The 23,520-nt window shown below is 38.1% G+C and overlaps 1 protein-coding gene across 2 annotated transcripts in view; it reads left to right on the top strand.

Annotated features, from left to right (window-relative positions):
• Window positions 1–23,520, top strand: part of LOC126063261 (cadherin-18) — a 1,172,813-nt gene that overhangs the window by 605,772 nt on the left and 543,521 nt on the right. Inside the window, exon 1 of one of the 2 annotated variants that reach the window (XM_049861523.1) lies at window positions 8,795–8,928. The exons of the other annotated variant lie outside the window; for it this stretch is intronic. The gene's annotated coding sequence lies outside the window, so the exon portion shown is untranslated. Of the gene's footprint in view, window positions 1–8,794; window positions 8,929–23,520 lie in introns of those variants that run through there. 2 annotated transcript variants of the gene reach the window in all.

The following is a 23,520-nucleotide window of genomic DNA, read 5'->3' as shown; positions in this document are numbered from 1 at the left end:
AAAACTATACAAACATCCACTGAACTCCATTTTCTAGTATGCCTTCTGATTGAGCATTAAAGCAATTTAAGTCCATTATATTACTCAATTAGCAATTACATGCTAGGGGAATGGATACAGACAGAAAAGTTATGAAAAGAAAACAAGGAAATGGTCAATAAATTTTCGAGCAATCACATTAATAGATATGGAAACAATGAGATTCTAATTTTCAGCTAGCAAATATGCAAATTTAAAAAGTTTGTTATTACTGAAGAATAGTAAGGACCAATTAATCTTTCACTCTTCTGTCTTGGTATTGGGGAGGAACAAGGCAAAACTTCATGTGTTTTGAAAATGTTTATATATTTAATGTAATAATTCTGCATCAGGAGTCTATTACATGCAATTGTCAGAGATCCAGCGAAGAGCTCTAAAAACAGACATTCATTGGAGCATTACTTATATCAAAAACTTGGAAATGACATTAATGTTCAGAGATAGGGAAAAGGTTAAATGCATTCTAACCCAGTGCTATTGAGTTGATTCCAACTCACAGTGACCCTTTAAGGGAGAACTGGTGGCACAATGGTTAAGAACTCACCTGCTAACCAAAAGGTAGGTGGTTCAAACCCATCAGCAGCTCCTCGGGAGAAGGATGTGGCAGTCCATTTCCATAAAGATTTACAGCCAGGAAAACCCTAAGGGACAATTCTACTCTGTCCTACAGGGTCTCTTTGAGAATGAGTGGTATACCTTATTTCATCACTCATATGAATACGAAAACCAACCAACCAAACAAACCAAGCCTGTTGCCTTGGAGTCAATTCCGACTCATAGCGACCCTATAAGACGGAGTAAAACTGCCCCCATAGGGTTTCCAAGGAGTGGCTAGTGGATTCCAGCAGCCGACCTTTTGGTTAGCAGCCAAACTCTTAACCGCTGCCCTGAGTGATGAAATAAAGTATACTACACTTATACTATAAAATACAATGCTGATAATTTATTTAAAGAGGAATAGAATTTTTAATGACACAGGAAAATTGGATATATTAAAAATTAAAAAGCAATATATATGCCTCGGCGGATATATGCCTCATTTCTTAAAGAATCACATAAGATGTTCTTAGGGAAAACAATACGTGTAGTGTAAAGAGCTCAGCTGCTAACTAAAAGGTCGGCAGTTCCAATCCACCATCCACTTCTGGGAAACTATATGGGGCAGGTCTACCCTGTCCTATAGAGTCATTATGAGTCAGAATTCACTGGACCTCAACAGGTTTAGTTTTGATTTCTGGTATATACTACTGACTTTTCTGGAATGACCACAAATGCACGTTAGAAAAGTGAACATAGTTTTGAAAGATTGGTGATTTTAAACCAGAAGTTCTAATTAGTTGAAAATTAATAAAATGATTTTTATTTTTATAAAGTCAGGGCCGCAAACATGGTTTTAAGCAGTTGCCTCTTTTTTGGTATTGCAAATATTGTATCCTGAATGCAATATAATATTTCTTTGATGGTTAAGAATCTAACGATGCCTCAGGGTCATCTACATGTCAATTTTCATTATATAGCACCTAAAAGGTAAATCAGAGGGAGGTTGAGCTGAGTGAGTGCTGTCCCCAGGAGATTCATGGAAGCTATATTTTCTTTTTTTAATAAAAGGCTCCCAGGTAAGAGTTTATTTGTGATTTGCCTCTTTCTGCTACAAATGGAACACAGGAAGCAAATATGATTTATTTAATAAACACAGAGCCATCTCTATGGTAAGGGCTGTGCTGGGCCCTTGTGTGAGTGTAAATCCTTTAAGGTTTGCAACAGCTCTCTCAAGTGAGGGTGGCTTCACAGTTTACAACTCAGGTAGCATGGCCGGAGAGTAAAACAACCTGATTAAACAACTACAGGTAGTCCTGGCTGACTTATCATGACCTTTTTTTTTTTTTTTAATCATTATTAATATATACTGCATACAATGTTGTAGTGTGTAATTTGCTGATGTTATCATTGTCATCTCAACCCTCAAAGACAAATAAGGATCAGATTTATAAAGATAATAATAATGAAAACTAAAAAAAAAAGATGAGGTATTTCACGTATCTCAGAGCCCCATTGTAAGCAGGGAACTACCTCTGTGTTTTTCATATGAGCGGCAAATATATAGCTTGATCCTTGGTCTCCCAACCGCAATGTAGAGTTTCGTACGTTATGCCAAGCTGAGTTTAGATAGAGCCTGTCCAACAACAATAAAAAAGTTGCCTTCGATTTGATTTCAACCCAATAGGACACAATAGAAATGCCTCATAGGGATTCCAATGAGTCGCTGGTGGATTTCAACTGCCAACCTTTTGGTTAACAGCCAGGCTCACTAGGCGTATATCTAATAACCTGGGTTCAATTAAGAGACAAATATTTCAAAGTACAATGATCAAAGGAGCGAGTTTATATAAAACCAACTAAATGCCTAGTACTGTTCTAAGTATTTTATATATTTTAATATATTTAATCTTCCTGGGAACCATAAGCAAAACACCAAACTCGTTGCTGTCTAGTCGAATCCGACTCATAACAACCCTACAGGACGGAGTAGAACTACCCCATTGGGTTTCCAAGGAGTGGCTGGTGAATTCAACTGCTGACCTTTTGGTCATCCACCAAACTCTTAACCACTAGGAAATATTGTTATGGTCATTTTACTGAAGAGAAAACTAATCATATTATTTGCTTAACTTTTCCAGGTTTTTTTGGCTCTGGGTTCTTTGCTCTTAACCACTACGTAATGTTGCTTCTAATATAACACACTTTGTTAAAGTCACATACTATATTGGAAGAATTTAGAAAGTAATTTTTTCACATCAAAAAATAGAGATATTATTCATACCTGTTGGAGCAAGATACTTTCCCAGAAGATGTGACCTTTGTTCTGCTCCATGAAGGACAGATAAAGGCATGGAGGCTAACATGGAGAGAAGGGAGCAAGGATCATTCCATGACTAAGGAAAAGAGAATTTAGGGATAATCTTAGTTTTGACAACTGAATGAATGTAATACAATGTTATTAACAAAAAATATTAAATAATAAAGGACCAGAATTACCTATAGTTTTCTTAAAATGCAATATTCCAGGTGAAGTCTCAATATTTTAGAGATAAGATCATCACTGTCTTAGTTATCCAGTGTTGCTATAACAGAAATACCACAAGTGGATGGCTTTAACAAACAAAAGTTTATTCTCTCACAGTCTAATAGGCTAGAAGTCCTAATTCAGGGTGCCAGCTCCAGGGGAAGTCTTTTTCTGTAGGTTCTGGGAGAAGGTCCTTTTTATCAATCTTACCCTAGTCTTGGAAGCTTCTCAGCACAGGAACCCTGGGTCCAAAGGACACTGTCTGCTTCTGGCTCTGCTTTCTCGATGGTAGGAGGTCTCTGCTCCCCCCATCTCTCTGATGCCTTCTCTCTCTTATATCTCAAAAGAGGTATAAGACTCACGACACAACATTTTCTTGTAGATGGAGTCCTGGCTCATTAACGTAACTGCCTCTACTCATGCCTCATTAACATCATAAAAAAAAATTCCCACTGCTGTGAGTTGATTCTAACTCATAGGGACCCTGTAGGATAGAGAGGAACTGCCCCATAGTTTCCAAGGATTACCTAGTGGATTCGAACTGCCAACATCAACATTTTGATTAGCACCAGTAGCACTTAACCACTATGTCATTAACATCACAGAAGTAGGATTTATAACACATAGGAAGGTCAGATGACAAAATGGTGGACAATCACACGATACTGGGAATCATGGCCTAGCCAAACTGATACACATTTTTAGGAGACACAATTGAATCCATAACAGTCACCATCCTTATTGTGATACTTTGCTTTTATTTAGGGGGCTGAAACATGTATTTACATTTTTGAAAATCATAGCAGAGAATCGATTTATACTGAAGTTATTGTCAGTAAAAATCTCAAGTCTTATTCACAAGTTTTGGCTCTAAGACCTCTCTCCTACCAATTATTTAATACACTCACAGCTTCTTTTTCTTTTTTTTGCTAGATGTGCGTTATCACTTAAATTTTTCAAGACCGTTTAAATTAATTTCCAGTTCTTCATCCAAATGTATTGCTACACATCACTTTGGTTATTTAGTGCTCTGAAAAAACCTATGATTGGGGAAGTTCAAAGACAAAACTCTGCTGCTTACCACTAGGTACCTTTTCCGCCTTTGTAGTGCTGCCATAACAGAAAATACCCGAGGTGGGTTGTTTTAAAGAACAGGAATTTGTTTCCCCACAGTCTTTGTGGCTAGAAGTCAGAATTCAGGGTGTCTGCAGGGTGAGGCTCTCTTTCTCTGCTAGCTCTAGAGGAAGATTCTAGTCTTTTTCCACTTCTGTAGCCTGGGGCCTTTCTTGGCATTTCTTGCCTTGTAGGTGGATTCTCACACGGAGCCTTCCTCTGCATGTGTGAGTCTTTGTCAGCTTTCCCTTTTTATAAGGTATGAATCCTGAGGGATTAGGTCTGAGCCTAACCTACTCTGGTACGACTCCATTAACGTAAGAAAGAAAACCCCAATTCCAGACAGAGTCACATTCACAGGGATTTGGGCTTCAACAATTTTTTTGGGGGGGGGGGCACAATTTAATCCATACCAATAACATACAGAAAAATACAGAAAAAGACATACAGAAAGCACATGTCAAATACATTTTCCCAATTCCCAGTCTAGCACGTGTGTCCCAAAAAGGAATGGGATTATTCTGAAATGACTTGTTCGCTAATGTGAAAAGATGAGTGATCCCACCATTTTTTCCTCTTAGAGGTCTGGCTCATCTCTTTATAAATTACCTTTTAACTTTGCTAGATCTCACATTTGGTTCAGAAATCTCTCATTTATAGAGTCCACACTCAAGTTTTGCAAGATAGGAAAATATCTGCTTGCCTCTATTCTTACTGAACCACTTCATTCTCACCAAATCCTCAAAGGTTATTGACAGTATTTCAGTTTTGTTTTGTTTTATAATTCTGGCATATATTTTATGTGATTTATGTCCAAAAGCATTAAATTACTTAAAATTTGGGTCCATCTTTTAGTATGTTTTCACTTCTCATGGAACTCAGCACCCTCTTTCTATTAACTTATAGTGCAACAATTATCTATTTATTATAAATGAAGTGTATAAAAAATAGAAGTTAAGAGATTTTACTCTCTTCTTTATCAATTATCAATTTGATCCCATTAGATTCAAACATGCTTATTGTATCTTTGATGTTTTATATGCACTGAACAAAACTAAAAAAAATACTTTCTTTGATTTAATTATTGAGTAAGAAAAACACTGATTTTTAAAATTAATTGCACATTTAGCTACCTTTGAAATATTTTTTTATGAATCTCTCTTCTTCATTTTTCTGCATCAATATTTTTCTAGTGCCCTGCAATTCTTAATCTGAAGTGTGATAACAGTGATTAAAGTTTAACTTTATCGAGTCATCAAAAATTAATGCTATTCTAGACATTATTTTTATCAATATATGTTTTCTTTTTGTTCTTTAACAAAAGTATATAGACTTTTGTACTTGTTGCCTGAGCACATAACATTAAGAGCTGCAAAATAGTGTACTGCTTCATATTATTACCAGCTGCTTTTCTTTATGTAATAATCACTTATTTTAATGTTGTTATTGTATTTATAATAATCATCCCAGTTAAAAAATTGACCAAGACACCCCTCTGTGCAGCTGACTCTTCTAACTGTGGAATTATAATAGGAGTATCTCTGAATTTCCTTCACACTCTTCATTTTGTTTGAAAACTTTGCATAGCCTCACGCATTTCCAGAGCAAAATTGAGCATGAGATGACATCTAGAGAGACAATTTCCTGAGCCTGTCTCTCAGTAAATGATCACAGTTTAACATTACAATTTTATCTTTCTAGTTTCTATAGCCTGACAGCATCAATCGTCTGGTGGATGCTTCTCTGTCACTAGCTAAAATGATTCTTATAACTCTCCCAAGGTAACATAAGTGGGCACTCAGTATCAGAAACGTCTGCGCTTTCAGTATCAGAGATCAGCTCTGTAAATAAATTCTGCTGACTGATACCTTGTCCACTTTTTTTGAAGTAATCTTTGACATAAGGAGAAAACAAGCACCTGCCTACCACCTAGCTTTCCCCAAGCAGCACATTCTGCTTTGGTTCACTTGCTTGCTTCTTTTTAACCGGAAAATACAAGAGTGGCACTAAGTGGCTGACTGGTTCGCTTTTCTATGGCTAGAAAAAGTGGGCTCAGTTTCAGAATATCAACCTTCGGAAACCATTTAAATCCAGTGTATGTTGTATCATTGGGTCTGTGGAGAATCTAGAGCCCTTAGTTCTGCGTGCAGTCTCATGGATATAAATCCTCCCTTGGTGAATGTATTCTTTATCTAGAAATGGATTGCATGGTTTGGTGATGCTGACAATACCCGCTTCGTGCCATGCCACTTAGGAATAAGTGCCTGTTGACTTCCATTATGACTGTCCACTGGTTGTGGTTATTACAGTCTTATCCAGGAAAAACCACCGAGCACAGGTTGCAAACACACATTTTGTTTTCAAGTGTGTCCCTAGGATGCTCATTGCTGGTGTCTCAGCAAATGCTTCAGTGGCAAGCTGGCAAACAAACACTTTATTTCATTAAAGTAGAGGCAACAATATAAACAGTCGGGCTTCTCTGGAGAATGTCATAATCTGAAGTACAAAAATTGAACTACATGGCCTCTTGCAGAACAAAATCCCTCTCTACGTCCCCTTTGTGTGACATGACTATGCCTCCTCTTTGTACTCTCAGTGCTTCATCAACACAGACAGATTTGAAATGGATCCTTTTTACCATCTCTTTCAATAACTAAAAATGAATACTCATTTGAGTCTGGACCCTAAGTAGGGAAGATCCCTCATTAATATTAGAAGCTGCACACGTGAGGATACCGAGAGCAAGATAAAATATTGACGCTTTATTCCCAAAAAAAAGTGCTACAGTTTCTGCTGCACTTTTCTCTGGAAGCCTAGATTTTGGAGGTTTCCAAATTCTAATTGACTCCTAACAACTTCCTTAATAGCAACTAAGCACTTACCTGTGCAATTCCTTCACAATTAGACATAATCCAATTGAAGTGCTTCCTTTATTGTTTCTGTCGGTTTGTTTAATCATACCAAGACTTGGAACTAAATTAAATCTTTCCACATTGTCACATGTGCAAGAGTCGTCAAAGGTAACTTCAAGTGATTCAAAACACTCCCTTTTGGACACTTTACATTTCCTTGAAATATTGCTTAGCTTACCTTTTTAGCCTCTTTTGATCTTTCTCATGATAGAAGAAAAGAGGGGAATGATTACAAGTTAACCAACCTTTATTAACTAAAGCTTACCATGGAATAGGCACAATTATATAGATGGACATTTAATCCTCACAGAGTCCCTCAGAAGTGTGGATTACCATCTAGATTTTATAGAGAAGCTTCCTGAGGCTCAAAGACTTGAAATAGCTTACACAGATTCAGGCATGCAAGGAAAGTCAGATCAGGATTTGAACCTATGTCTTCTGGCCTGTTACAGGGCTTGGCCCCTCTATCACATTGCTTCACTTAATCAGAAGTCGTTTTGCTTCCTTTGAACCTCTTAACCTGGACAGTTATAGTTTTATCCACTAACCAGAGTGAGCAATGCTACTCCCTTCAGTGGTTGCAATGACAGTGGTTCTTGCATAATTCTGAATATATCTGCCAAGGGACCCTTGGAACAGTCATTCAATTTAGATAAACTCCTACACTTGTTTACGGCACTACTTTAAATGGGAATGCTTGATGTTCTCAATCAGCCAGTGTGGATAACTTCGTGTTGAGAGAAAGTGCTGAAGTTATTTCTGCTGCTCCCATCAATTCTGCCTACAGCCCATCAGGCCCCCAATCTCTGTTATCAAATGTTGTGTGCATTACAAATTGTTTTCATTTATTCAGGAGCAATATGGAGATGAGAGGCTCGTGTGTGTGTCTGTGTGTGTGTGTGTGTTGTTAGAGTTTTCACTGGCACGAGCAAAGGGAGTTGGAAAGGCATTGCAGCTCCTATTCATCTTTACAAATATGATGCTGACCTCCAAGGGGAAGATCTACCTACTATAAACCCTCCACGGCTTGAGTACTTTGGGATAAGACCTTAAAGGGCATTCCTCAAGCTACATCTCAGGGCTACCACCGGCCCATGGATCACTGATGAATGAGCCAGCAGTTGAATGTTTAGCAGGCTGTGACGACTTTGCACGGAAAGAAGAAAATTGATTACCAGCTTGCCACATCAGTGCTTGCCCTGCCTGCTGCTTCTTGAGCCCTCCGGATGTGTCCTCCCATCCCATCTGACAGTCAAACCCCTTCTCTTTCCCCGGCTTCCCCTCCCCTGCAGAGAATTGATGGGCTAAACTGTCACGGAGTCCTGGCCCTCATTTTTCAAGAGCACTAAAGACGATGCCTTGGACCAGGGTGTTTTTCTTTTTTTTTCTTTCTCCTTATTAGTAAGATTGCTTTTCCCATGACCTTGCTAAGAGGGCTACAGGGTGTCCGTTTCTGTGCTATAGGTTGTGTGCAGCTCCCAAAGTCTGTAAGATGGGGGGCGGGGGGGAGAGGCAGAAGGGAAAGGGAGCGGACCGCGGACAGAAGAGCCAGGGAGGAGAGGAAGGAGGAGAGACAGGGAGAGGCGAGGATCAGGCAGACAGGCTGAGCCAGCCAATGAGAGGCGGGCTCGGGAGCTGCAGAAGCCGGAGCCTCGGAGCCCGGGGCTGGAGGTGCGCGGAGCTGGAGTCTGGGGCTCTCTGAGGACCTGGAGCACCTCTGCCCTGAGCACTGGCAAAGTCCCCTCTTTGCTTCTCATAAATTAAGTTCCTTTTTCCACCAGTTAGGGCAAGTCAGCCAAGGTAAGGCTTCAATCAATGACACTTTACTCTGTAGTAACATTAAGATGTGTTGTGCAATGGGGCTGCTTACCCAGTTCTGAGTCAAAACAGTTATTTGGTGAAATCGTTCTCTCGGATTGATTTTACAATAGGAAAGTTGTAGCTAATGCCGGGAGCTTGGTTGCTAGTATACATTTGTATTGTCTTACCGAGGAATGTTGCAGTAGAGCCTCTGGAATGTGCGTCTCCGAACCCTGCAGATCTCAGTTGATGTTTATCTCTGAATGTGCTCTTACCTGCCCGGCCCCTGAAGAAGTTGGAAGGATACTCTGCGAGGCATGTTTGAATCGTGATGGCATCAAAATAAACTGTCATGTATGCCTATCTGTAGAAGTGAGGGGAAGCAGCGTCAGAATAAAAACAGGGACGTTGAATTGAAATCTCGATAGTGCTTTTTAATTATTGCCTTTCCAGTATCCTCTAAGATTACGTGTTATCTGAGCCCTGAAACTGCAGCAGAACAAGGCTCCTTTCTCTTCTCCTTTCTTACCTTCCCCCCCCCCACGGATCTCTTCTATGAACGCTTATTAAGCCTTAAGATGAAACTTTTATTTATTTTAAAGGGCATCATAAATGATGCATGAAAAGAAATTGGCTAGCCTCCTGTGACTGGAGATACCCTTTATTTAGTATATGCCCTGATGTTTGTTAACTCTGCTTCATTTCCCCTTGTTAACTTCCTGAACTGATTTCAGTGAGGAAATAACTATTTTTCTGTCTTAATCATCATGTCTTACGAACAAGGGAAAATTATGCCTTATGCATGTTTGTATGTGTGTGTGTTTATATGTGTGTATTGTGTGTATAGATGTGGAACTAGGGGAACCTTTCAAAAGTAACAGGTGAAAAAATTTATTAGCTAGGGTTATAAAAATCTTTTCTTCCAATGTTTGCAGTATTTAATGAGATTTTAGTTTATTAAAGAGTTAAAACTCCATGCTTTACCCCTGATGGAAAACACGAAAAAATAAAACAACCTGAGCTAAAATTATGATGGTCTTCTGTTTGCTCAGGTGATGGCATCATTGCTTTTAGCCGAGAGACAGATCAGAGGAAGATTTTGTTATGCAGCCAAAAAAAAAAAAAAAAAAAAAACTACAGGCTCTGACTGTGTTTCCAAACCTTTATTTGCTACTCTGGGATCACCCACAGATTTTTCAAAGCAGGGGACTTTTCTTCGGCAGTAATTGTTCTCCTCTGTTTTAGTGTACTTGTCTTACCAGAGAAAATATTTAAATCTAAAGCAAGAGTTTGAGCTCCAGAATAGATTTCATATGTAGCTTGGCAGCTGTGGGAGGAGGCAGGGAGGACTGTGTGGGTTTGGTAGAGAATTAGTTCTGTAGCCCAACACTGTGATCCAAGGACCAATCATCATTTCAGTTTCCTTCAAGCCTCCTGTTATGTGTTTAATTCCAGGTATCCTGCTAATAAATTCAACTAGTGTAGGTCCAGCCATTTATTCACATAATTAGGCATGGGCCTTGATGGATAAGCATTTTATAAACTATAGTTCTGATGCTTTTTGAAGAGGTAGCTAACTTAAGGGGGAAAACAAACAAAAAACATAAAATAATCTCAGTGTTCAAATTTGATTTCGTTCCTTTGCTATTCTGAAAACAGTAAAAGAAAATGAGGATTTTGCTATTTTAAATGCAACATACATGTCCAAATGAATATGGCCCAATAGCAAAGGGGAATCTAATAGTGAAGGAATATAACTAAATGGTAACTCTAGTTGTAACTGTAGCCTGTGAATGTTCAATACGATTGGCTATAGCAGTTGCAAACATGGGCAATAGCAAACTGTGCTTGAATAAATTCCATTTTCCGTGCAAATTGAAAATCATTAAACCTTGGTGGCATAGTGCTTAAGTGCTACAGCTACTAACCAAAAGGTCAGCAGTTCGAATCCACCAGGTGTTCCTTGGAAACTCTATGGGGCAGTTCTACTCTGGCCTATAGGGTCGCTATGAGTTGGAATCAACTCAACGGCAATGGGTTTGTACCTGCTAATGACCTATTTCAAATGGATATAGTGGAGCCATGAGAATAAATGAGTCACTTAGTCCAACTTTATGAATTTTTTAGATGTAGGGTATTATATATAGTAAATATAAAGTACTTCCCCCCCCATGGCTGATATGAATATCACATTGTGCTTTGTATTGATTTTTGTGGTCTGATGAATCTAAACACCATGTTTACAGCTTTGTGTGACTCACCTGTCCTGAACTGGCTTGTTGGTTAGGAGACCTAGGTTTACCTTATATATTTGCATTTACAGCTGGGTTTCATTTTCCTTTGGAATCTAAACATGTACGTAGACTTCAGCAGATCTAGGTTAAAACATACTCAACTTACTGACCTAAGGAAAAAGTTACTTATCTGGAACCCATGTATCTGATACGGTATGGTCAAAAGTGAAGAGGAAGAGAGAAAGAGATTGAGAGTAAAGGCAAAGAGTGTGTAAGGTGTTCTTTTGCTTTTTTCTAATAAATAGTGCACTTCTAACTCTTCAATTTGCTTAATCACATGCCCTCATTACAGTTGCCTTATAAATGTCTGTAGAACTACACTCTAGATTATGGCTTCTTAACCCATTCATGGATGAATTATTATGATTGTAATTTTTTGGTGATGCCATATTTTTTCATTAATGGCATGAATGCTGAATCATTGTTGCTGGTAATTTTTTTATGATTTGAAAAAATAGGGTTCCAATTGCAAGCAGGCCCATATCAGTGCCATGTTCCATGAAGCACATCACACAGGCATTACCTGTTGGTACTATAGCCCAGGATGTATATCACACTTCCTAGTTACGCTCAATCCATAAAAAATCTTACTCAGCTTTCCATGAATACGCATAAAATACCAAATAAACATTGTACTTTCTGCACATAATTGTTAGCAGTTTGATTTAGAGTGGGTCATATTGGTACCATGTTCCATGAAACATATCACACACGCCATACATATTGGAACTGTGACCCAGGAAGTACGTCGCAAGCTGTTTCCACCCAAAAAAATAACTCATCTACTTGAATATTTCCAAATGCTGTTAACCATACCTTCTCAATAACACAAAGAAAATAGTAAACATACTTGCAAGCCTTGTCTTCCTGTGCAGAAGCCAAAAGACACAAAAGTTCCACACACTCACTACTCTGGGAAACGTCCCCGCATATGAATGGTGCTCAACACTCGAAAATACCTCTCAACTTTCTTGTTTTTTAGGCACTTTCCCCAGTATTCCCCACAACCCCAGAACTTACTAAAGTGGCTCAAATACACCACCAGGGGTGGAAAATGTGAGTGACAGGTTTATCTAGTCGTAACCATTTTAATTTTGGTGCTATTAATATTATGGGGTGGATAAATCTTTGTCATGGTGGGCTGTTTTGTGCATTGTAGGGTGTTTAACAGCACCCCGATCTCTACCTACTAGGTGCCAATAGCAGCACCCCCAAATTGATAGAACCAAAAATGTCTCCCAAAATTGTTAAATGTCCTCTGAGGCTGGGGGGCCAGGGCAAAACTGCGACCCTCTCCCATTGGTAACCACTGTTCTAGGCAAAACCATAGAGCAGGGTCATGCACACGCTGTTTGAGTTTGTAGTCAATTAGTTTGAGTTGGCAACTAATTGCACATGTGTAATTCAGGCTGCCTTACCTTTTTTTTCCCCCTAGGAATGGCCCTACTCCTCTTGCTTTGCTACTGATTTTCAACTTTCAGGTGTCTCATTAAGTCCCTAACACAGTATTATTGAAGAGTTTAGGAATACCACATTTAGATTAACTGAGAGACTTGTTGTTGTTAGTTGCAACTGAGTTGGCTCCAATTCATGGTAACCTTGTGTATAACAGAATGAAATGCTGTTGGGTCCTGTGCTGTTTTCATGGTCGTTGGTATGTTTGACTAGGGTTGTATTATCATATGACATTTTGGGAAATAAGAGGAAATAAATACTGAGGAAAGGACAATATAGATGTTGAGGCTAAAGATAAATTTGACTAACGTCTATTTGTTTTTTCCTTTAATACAAAAAATGAATAAATGAAAAGTACTGATTCTTTCTGCCTTCAGTGGCTTTCACCAATTTTTTTTTGGAGTATGTATATATGAAAGGTGGTAAGTGAGAAGGGTGTTTTCTCTGGTAATACTACATGCTTGATTCATAGTGTTCAACTGCTCCAGGAGTAAAAGGAAAACATCTTGATTTGAAATGAAAGGTTCTCAATTCATGGTGATGTGTAGCACAATGGGGGAAAAAAAAAGATTGAGTTTAACAATTTGAAGATGTAGTAGAACATGGATCCTGCCACAGATTACTTATGTTATTCACAATTTTTGCTTTCTATTTTCTTCCTCAGTTAAAAGGGAGTGTAAGAACCAAATAATACAAGGTTTACAAATGGATTACAAATTACACTAATGTTAATTACCGTCAACATATGTTTGGGGGTTTGGTGAGATCTGATTGAGACACTAAATCTTCCAGCTATTCTAAAATGGTTAAAAGTCAACCACAAGAAATGATAGTATAATATTTTTAAATGAACAAAAGTGAACACCTTTAATTTGAAATGTGTGATATAAGATAATACATAGATCTCATTTTTTTAGTCTCATTTCCATCCTTCTCCATATCATTCCTAGTTCTAATTTGTCGTAAAAATATAGAACAAAGAATTTACCTTGAAATTCACTTTCGGGTAGTAACCATTATTATTAGAATATCTTTTGATTTTTTTAAGACTAATTCATTATGGATATCAATATTATAAAAGTAAATATAGCTTTAAAGTTAAATATGGAGGTATATAGGTAGAAATGCATACATTTATATAATGTGTACATACACAAACATATAAAGTAAACACAATTTGATGATATATGCAACTGATAGTATAGTGTGGATTTTCTTTCAAATGCGTAAATAGCTAATTCAAAGCTTTTTAAAATAATTTGGTTTGTAATCATGCACAGGCCTGATATTAAGCTTTATTACCGTGCGGGGGCATATATTGGTTTAAAGCTCTCTTTTCTCATTTTTGTCTTGGTGGGTGTCATCCCTGCTCTTTTGACTGTTGAGCATTTTGATTATCATATATAATTCTATGGAAACCCTGGTGGCGTAGTGGTTAAGTGCTATGGCTGCTAACCAAAAGTCTGGCAGTTTGAATCTACCAGGTGCTCCTTGGAAACTCTGTGGGGCAGTTCTACTCTGCCCTCTAGGGTCACTATGAGCCAGAATCCACTCGATGGCAGTGGGTTTAGTTTTGGTTTTATACGATTGTATGTATATACTATCATCATTTAAGTAATTCCCTATTAATATGCAGTTTTATGAAGATAAAGGGTAGGCTACCACAAAGTAAATAACTCAGTATCTTTATCACTTTTGATAGCGTTTTGATTTTTAAGAATCGTACATATCCCAGGCAGATATTTACAAGAAAATAAATGGATAGAAGGAAGTTTGCTAAAATATTCTCCACTGGGGGAAATGTAGGAGCAGGTAGAAGGGGAACATTTGTTTTATTGTGCATAGTTATGCCAAAATGTTGCTTCTGTAGATAGCAGAAAATTCTGATACATAAATTTCCACATTGCTAAGCTACAATTTTGGAAACTTACCGGTAATCTGAGAAAATAATGAATAATTTTCCATCCCTAACAACTTCAGTATTTTTCTCCATTTATCCTGATGTTGCTTATTGGTCCAGTTGTGAGGATTTTTGTTTATTTTATATTGATGTGTAATCGCTACTGAAGGCTGTAGTCTTTGATCTTCATCACTAAGTGCTTCAAGTCCTTTTGACTTTCAACAAGCAAGGTTGTGTCATCTGAATATCATGGGTTGTTAATGAGTCTTTCTCAAATTCTGATGCTGTGTTATTCTTCGTATAGTGCAGCTTCACGAACTAATTGCTCCACATACAGGTTGAATAAGTCTGGTGAAAGGATACAACACTGACACACACCTTTCCTGATTTTAAACCATGTATTATCCCCTTGTTCTGCTCTGACTGCCTCTTTGTGTATGTACGGGTTCCACATGAGCACAATTAGGTGTTCTGGAATTCCCATTCTTTGTGATGTTATCTATACTTTGTTATTTTCCACACAGTTGAATGCCTTTGTTTACACAGGTAAACATTTTTTCTGGTATTCTCTGCTTTCAGCCAAGGTCCGTCTGACATCAGCATTGTTCTATGACCTCTTCTGAATCTGGCTTGGATTTCTGTCAGTTCCCTGTTGATATACTGCTGAAGTTGCTTTTGAATGATCTCCAACAAATTTTTACTTGTGTGTGATATTAATGATATTGTTTGATAATTTCCACATTCTGTTGGATCACCTTTATTTGGAATGGGTACAAATATGGATCTCTTCCAGTCAGTTGGCCAGGTAGCTGTCTTCCAAATTTCTTAGCATAGATTAGTGAATACCTCCAGCACTGCATCTGTTTATTGAAACATCTCAGTTGGTATTCCATCAATTCCTGGAGCCTTTTTGTTCACCAATGCCATCATTACAGCTTGGACTTCTATCTTCAGTAGCATCGGTTCTTCATTACAGGCTACCTCCTGAAATGGTTGAATGGCGACCAGTTCTTTTTTGGTACAGTGACTCTGTGTATTCCTCAATCTTCTTTTGATGCTTCCTGCATTGTTCAATATTTTGCCCATGTTGTTGTTGTTATTGCTAGGTGCCATCAACTTGGTTCCAACTCATAGTATACCTATGTACAACAGAACTAAGCACTACCGGATCCTACGCCATTCTCGCAATGTTTGCTATTTGAGCCCATTGTTGCAGCCACTGCTTCAATCTATCTCATCAAGAGTCCTCCTCTTTTTTTCCCTGACCCTCTAACTTACCAAGTGTTATGTCTGTCTCCAAGGACTGGTCTTTCCTGATAATATGTCCAAAGTATGTGAGATGAAGTCTCACCATCCTTCCTTCCATGGAGCATTCTGGCTGTACTTCTACCAACACAGACTTGTTCATTCTTCTGGAAGTCAAGGGATATTCATTATTCGTTGCCAACACTGTAATTCAAAGGAATCAATTCTTCTTTGGTCTTCCTTACTCATTGTCCAGATTTCACATTTCTATGAGGTGATTGAAAATACCATGGCTTGGGGTAGGCGCACCTTAGTCTTCAAAGTGACATTTTTGCTTTTCAACACTTTGAAGAGGTCTTTTTTCAGCAAATTTGCCCAGTGCAATAAGTCGTTTGATTTCTCGACTGCTGCTTCCTTGGGTGTTGATTGTGGATCCAAGTAAAACGAGATCCTTGACAAGTTTGGTATTATAATGTTGTTTATTGGTCAAGTTGCCCATAGAATTCTTCAGTATTTCAACTCAAGTCTTGAATTTTTCCTTCAGTTCTTTCAACTTGAGAAATGCCGTGTGTGTTTTTCCCTTTTGGTTTTCTAACTCCGGGTCTTCGTAAATGTAAATATTTATTATATTTGTTATTATATTTTACTTTGTCTTCTCAAGCCATCCTTAGAAATCTTTTGTTCAGCTCTTTTACATTATCACTTCTTCCATTCACTTTAGCTACTCTACATTCAAGAGCAAGTTTCAGAGTCTCTTCTGACATACATTTTAGTTTTCTCATTCTTTCTTGTCTTTTTAATGCCTTTTTGCTTTCTTCACATATTATGTTCTTGATGTCATCTCGTAACTGTTCTGGTCTTAGGTCATTAATGTTCAGTGCATCAATCTATACTTGGGATGGTCTCTAAAGTCAATGTTGTATTTTGGCTTTCATAGAATTTTTTTCTTGTTTTCTTCAGCTTCACCTTGAACTATAATATGAGCAATTGATGGTCTGTTCTGCAGTCACACCCTGGCCTTTTTGTGACTGATGATGTTGAGCTCCTTCATTGTCTCTTTCCACAGATGAAGCCAGTTTGATTTTTGTGTATTCCACCTGGTGTAGTCCATGTGTATAGTCCCGTTTATGTTGCTGAAAAAAGGTATCTTTGATGAATAAGTCATTGATCTTTTAAAATTCTGTCATGAGATCGCTCATGTTGTTTCTGTCATTGAGGCCATATTTTCCAACAACTGATCCTTCTTGGTTTCCAACATTCACATTCCAATCACCAGTAATTATCATTGAATCTTTTTATATATATATATATAATTTTTATTGTGCTTTAAGTGAAAGTGTACAAGTCAGACTCTCACACAAAAACTTATATACACCTTGCTACATACTCCCAATTACTCTCCCCCTAATGAGACAGCCCTCTCCCTGCCTCCACTCTCTCTTTTTGTATCCATTTCACCAGCTTATAACCCCCTCTACCCTCTCATCTCCCCTACAGGCAGGAGATACCAACATAGTCTCAATTATCTACCTGATGCAAGTAGCTCACTCCTCACCAGTATCCCTCTCCAACCCATTGTTTAGTCCAATCCATGTCTGAAGAGTTGGCTCCAGGAATGGTTCCTGTCCTGGGCCAACAGAAGGCCTGGGTGCCATGACCACCGGGGTCCTTCTAGTCTCAGTCAGACCATTAAGTCTGGTCTTTTTATGAGAATTTGGGGTCTGCATCCCACTGGTCTCCTGCTCCCTCAGGGGTTCTCTGTTGTGTTCCCTGTCAGGGCAGTCATTGGTTGTAGCTGGGCACCATCTAGTTCTTCTGGTCTCAGGATAATGTAGTCTCTAGTTCATGTGGCCCTTTCTGTCTCTTGGGCTTGTAATTACCTTGTGTCCTTGGTGTTCTTCATTCCCCTTTGATCCAGGTGGGTTGAGACTCATTGATGCATCTTAGATGGCTGTTTGCTAGCATTTAAGACCCCAGACACCACTCTTCAAGGTGTCTGGGGTCTTAAATAGATTTTATTATGCCAATTGACTTAGATGTCCCCGGAAACCATGGCCCCAAACCCCTGCCCTTGCTATGCTAGCCTTCGAAGCATTCAGTTTATTCAGGAAACTTCTTTGCTTTTGGTTTAGTCCAGTTGTGCTGACCTCCCCTGTGTTGTATGTTGTATGTTGTCTTTCCCTTCACCTAAAGTAGTTCTTATCTACTATCTAATAGTGAATACCTCTCTCCCACTCTACCTCCCTCCCCTCTCTCGTAACTACAAAAGAGAATGTTTTCTTTTCCATTTGAACTATTTCTCAAGTTCTTATAATAGTGGTCTTATACAATATTTGTCCTTTTGCAACCGACTAATTTCACTCAGCATAATGCCTTCCAGGTTCCTCCATGTTATGAAATGTTTCACAGATTCGTCACTGTTCTTTATCGATGCATAGTATTCCATCGTGTGACTATAGCATAATTTATTTATCCATTCATCCGTTGATGGGCACCTTGGTTGCCTCCATCTGTTTGCTATTGTAAACAGTGCTGCAATATCATTGAATCTTGATTGCATGTTTGATCAATCTCTGACTGTAGAACTTGGTAAAAATTTTCAATTTCTTCATCTTTCTCATTTGTGGTTGGTGTATAAATTTGAATAGTCTTATTAACTCAGTTTCCTTGTAGGCATATGAATATTATCCTATCACTGTATCACTGACAGCATTGTATTTCAGGATAGTTGATTCCAACTCATAGCGACCCTACTGGACAATGTAGAACAGTCCAATATGGTTTCCAAGCTTATAATCTTTATGGAAGTAGACTGCCACATCTTTCTTCTATGGAGGGGCTAGTGGATTTGAACCACCAACTTTTTGGTTAGTAAGGAACACTTCACCACTGCAACACCATGGCTCCTTTGACGATTGACTGTAAGAACTCTCAAATAGATATTTTTTGTCATTATATTTTGACCTTTAGGGTACTTACATATGAGTTTGGTACAATCAGATGTGACTAACAATTTCATTTAATCTAAATACTTTCAGTCAGTCTACCTTTTTTAAAAAAGAAAAAAAATTATATGGATATATATATACTAAACCCACAGTTATTTAAAGAGATATAAATGATGGCAAGATGCCATCATTTTTACCTCTACAATCATTATATTATAAAGAATTTATTAAAACCAAGGTTGGCACAAGTGTGATAAAAATAGTACTTACAATTATTCCTAACGTAAGTAAAATTTAATATACTAGTTTTGAAAAACAATTTGCAATCCACTCCCAGAGACAAGAAAGGGCAGCTTTCCTCATATACAACTTCTGGAAATAAATAATTAAAACATAATCCAAACTATATAAATATAAATTAGGTTCCTTGGCGGTACTGAGGTAAGTCTTGGAAAAACTTGAATCAATATAAAGAATGATAAATGTATGGAAATTGTCTTTAATATATTAAAACCCACTGCCATCGAGTCGATTCTGACTCATAGTGACCTTATAGGACAGATAGAATTTCCCCCTAGGGTTTCCAAGTCTGTAAATCTTTACTGAAGTACACTGCCACGTCCTTCTCCTGCTGAGTGGCTGGAGGGTTGAACCACCGACCCTTTTGGTTAGCAGCTGAGCACTTTAACCATTGTACCATCAAGGGTCCTTTTTTTAAACATTAAAACTGTATAAAAATTTTGAATGCTGTGATTTTCTTTTTTTAAAGGTGTTCTTTTTTTTTTTTTTTTTTTTCTTGTGGTTTAGGTGAAAGTTTACAGAGAAAATTGGTTTCTCATTCAGTAATTTATACATAGATTTTTCCCTGACAATGGTTGCTATCCCCACAATGTGTCAACAATCTCCCCATTTTTACCTTGGGTTCCCCGTTTCTGTTTGCCCAGTTTTCCTGCCTCTTCCTACCTCTTTAACTTTGCTTTTGAACAAATGCTGCCCTTTTGGTCTCGCATAGTTGATTGTTCTGAGCAGCACATCCCTCCCAGCAGTTATTGTTCACGTTTTAGGCCTGTCTTTTATGTGGCTGAAAAGTGATCTCCGGAAGTGGCTTCAGCTCTAAGTTAGAATGGCCTACACTATGATTTTCAAAAGTATTTAAGAAAACCTATTTAACTGGGCAAGGCATTCAGACAAAAATCTGACCTGTGCCCTAGTTTTTCTATGTTGTTTATATATTTTTTTTTAAAACAGGTATTACTATTTTTTAACTGCAATATAGGATATAACTTAAGTGAGCAGTGACAATTTAAACCAAAAGATATTTTACTTATATAACTTTGCTGCTTTTGTGGAGACCCCACTTATTAACCTATTGGTTTAATTTAATTTAGCATTAGATGAATACTTTGCAATTGGCTCCTAACCTAAAAGTTAGTGTTTCAAACCTACATAGTTACACTATGGAAGAAAGGCTTGGCAATCTGTTTCCATAAAGATTACAGTCAAGAAAACCCTATGGAGCAGCTCTGCTCTGTAACACATGAGATCACCATGAGTTGGAATCAACTCGATAGCAACAGGTTTGTTTTATTATTATTGTTAACAATAATATAGGGAAGCCTAGGTGGTGCAGTGGTTAAAGAGCCCAGCTGCTAACCAAAGTTCAGAGATTTGAACCCACCAGCTGGATTGTGGAAGAAAGATGTAACAATCTCCTTCCATAAAGATTTACTGTCTTGGAAACTCTTTGAGGCAGTTCTACTCTGTCTTATAGGGCGACTATGAATCGGAATTGACTTGAGGCAGTGGGTGGAATGTGATGTTGGTGGAACAATGATATAATTTTTAAAAAACAATATTGTTGAAATCACAAAGTAAATAAATTCCTAAAGACTCCTATAAGATTTCCAATTCTAGTGGTAGAAATTCTACTTTCAGGGAATTCATTACATAATTTTTGAATAGAAATAAAGTCCAATTAAATATTAAATTATATATTATTATATTAAATATTAAATCTGAATTTTGTATTCATTCATTCATAGCCACTGCATTGTACATGAGGAGAGAGGCTGTAAACTAGGCCAATAATTAATATTTTATAATATTTGCAGAAAATGATCATTATTAGTGAAAAAATAATACAGGGATGTGGAAACAAAACTTTTGTAGGGATAGTTGGTGGCCAGGATACTATGATATTTTAACTAGGAGGCCTAGGAAGCCTTCACTGAGATGATTTTGAATAAAAGTTAGAGGGAGTGGGAACACATATGGTATTACTATATAGAAATCATGTTCCGGGGAGAGTGAGAAGACAGTGCAGACATCCTGGGGAATGAGCATGCCTGGCCTGTTGGAGGAATAGTGAGAAGGCCAGTGACTGTAGTAAAGGAGTAGAAAGGGAGGATTAGAGGACATAACAGTAATTAACCAGATCATGCGGGGATCCAGTAGGTTTGTGCAAGGACTAAAGAATTTCCTGAGACAGTTGGGCCGGTGTTAGGTATTTATGAGCATAGGCATGATGTGATCTAATTTATAGCATAACTAGACACTGGCCACTGTATCGCAGTTAGAACAGGACTGTCTTAGTCATCTAGTGCTGCTGTAACAGAAATACCACACGTGGATGGCTTTAACAAAGAGAAATTTATTTTTTTACAGTAAAGTAGGCTAAAAGTCCAAATTCAGGGCATCAACTCCAAGTCTCTCTGTCGGCCTTCTCATCCATCTTCTCCCAGACTAGGAGTTTCTCCACACAGAGACCCCAGGTCCAAAGGGATGCACTCTAATCCTAGTACTGCTTTCTTGGTGGTATGAGGTCCCCCTGTCTCTCTGCTCCCTTCTCTCTTTTATATCTCAAGAGATTGCCTCAAGACACAATCCAATCTTGAAGGTTGAGCCCTGCCTCACTAACACAACTGCTACCCATCCTCCCTCATTAACATCATAGAGGCAGGATTTACAACATATAGGAAAATCACAGAATACCAGAAATCATGGCCCAGCCCAATTGATCCACCCTTTTTTGGGGGGGACTTAATTCAATCCATGGCCAGGACCAAGGACAGAAATAGAAAGTCCAGTTAGGAAAATATTCTAATCATTCTGAAGACAAATAATGGTTACTTGGACCAGAGTGGCAGCAGTGGAGGTGGTGAAAGGAGGTTGGATTGTATATCTATCTTGCAGATAAAGCTGACAGGACTTGATGTTGTGTAGGATATAAGGGTGTTGGGAAAAAGGAAGCATAGAGGGTGCTTTTTGTTGTTTTATCCTGAGCAGTCAGAAGGATGGAGTTATTATTCCTTAAGAAGGAAAGACTTGAGGAGAGGCAGATTTGGCATGGGAAGAAGGGCAGACAGTAGATTAAAAAGAATGAGGTGATGGACATTTATAGATTGTGAGATCCAAGTAAGCAATGTCAGACAGGCAGCTGAATCCACACATCTGGAGTCAGGGGAGAAATCTGTGTTACTGATATTAACTCAGGAGTCATCACTCATAGATTGTATTGAATTCCAAGAGTCTGAATGAGTGTGAAGAGAAAAAAAAAAAAAAAAAACAAGAGCCAGGACTGAGAGCAACCAATCCTATAAGGTGAGAAGATGAGGAAGAATCAACATAAGTGGCTGAGAAGGATCAGGCAGAGAGGGAGGAGAAAACCAAGGTTAATGAACTGTCTTGGAAGGTAGAGGAAAATGGATGTCAAGGGGGAGACTGTCTTGAAAAACATTTTAAAATATTGAAAAGGAAATTCTGAAACATATATAAACATGTATTCACCATGCACATTAGGGATGTTTTTATTTTAGGGTATAAAGATTCCATTTCCTTAAACTCTTTCTTTTAAACAGTCATCTTTGAAGGACCTTGTTTGTCACTGTTACTTACTTTTTGTTGACTTCTCTCTGTTTATAGTAATCTTTTTAGGTTCAATGTAGGCCTGGTAGTAGGACAATCTAGATGATTTAATGATGTCGTGCAAGAAAATATTGCCACAAAATTAGTGATTTAATAATCTGTGAATTCCATGCATTAGTATAGCCCTGTTTTCTAACTTGTTTGTTGGCATTACCCGAAGTCTGATGCTGCAATTATTGTTTTCCAAATCCGATTCATTTGTTAAATCTTTAAAAAAAATTTACTACCTGTCAGCCCAAAATTATTCTACAAATGATCATAATAAAAGGAAAGTAGACCCGATATGGAACATTTTGTCTAGCAAATACTCAAATTACTTGTTCATACTGCTGATAAGCTATGCCAGAAAAATCATTAAGGATTTCAGAGTGATGCCACGTGAGAAAGACTCAACAAAATATGCTAGATTTGAATATGGAGCAAGAGAGCCAAGTACCTAGGAATGTGGGTGGCTTCTGAAAGCTGGAAAAGGAAATTATTTCTTCCCTAAACCCATTGATGCTGAGTCAATTATGACCCATAGCAAGCCTACAGTACAGAGTAGGGCAGCCCCATAGGGTTTCCAAGGCTGTAAATCTTTACAAATACAGACTACCACATCTTTCTCTCGCAGAATGGCTAGTGGGTCCGAACCGTCAATCTTGGTTAGCAGTCAAGCAATTAACCACTGCACCACTAAAACTGGACCAATGCGTCCGTAGCCAGCGTGCAAGAAGCCCAACTCTCAGACTCTGTTTTGAGTTTATTTCCTAGGCTAGAAAGCAGATTGAGTTCCCCGACTTGAAAGAACATTCACATTTTATAGGTCTTCTCTTTACCTCTGGTA

Source organism: Elephas maximus, chromosome 2 (assembly GCF_024166365.1).
Source record: "Elephas maximus indicus isolate mEleMax1 chromosome 2, mEleMax1 primary haplotype, whole genome shotgun sequence".
NCBI lineage: Eukaryota > Metazoa > Chordata > Mammalia > Proboscidea > Elephantidae > Elephas > Elephas maximus.
Note: the sequence above shows the minus strand (reverse complement) of the source record. Positions and strands in the feature narration are given on the sequence as shown.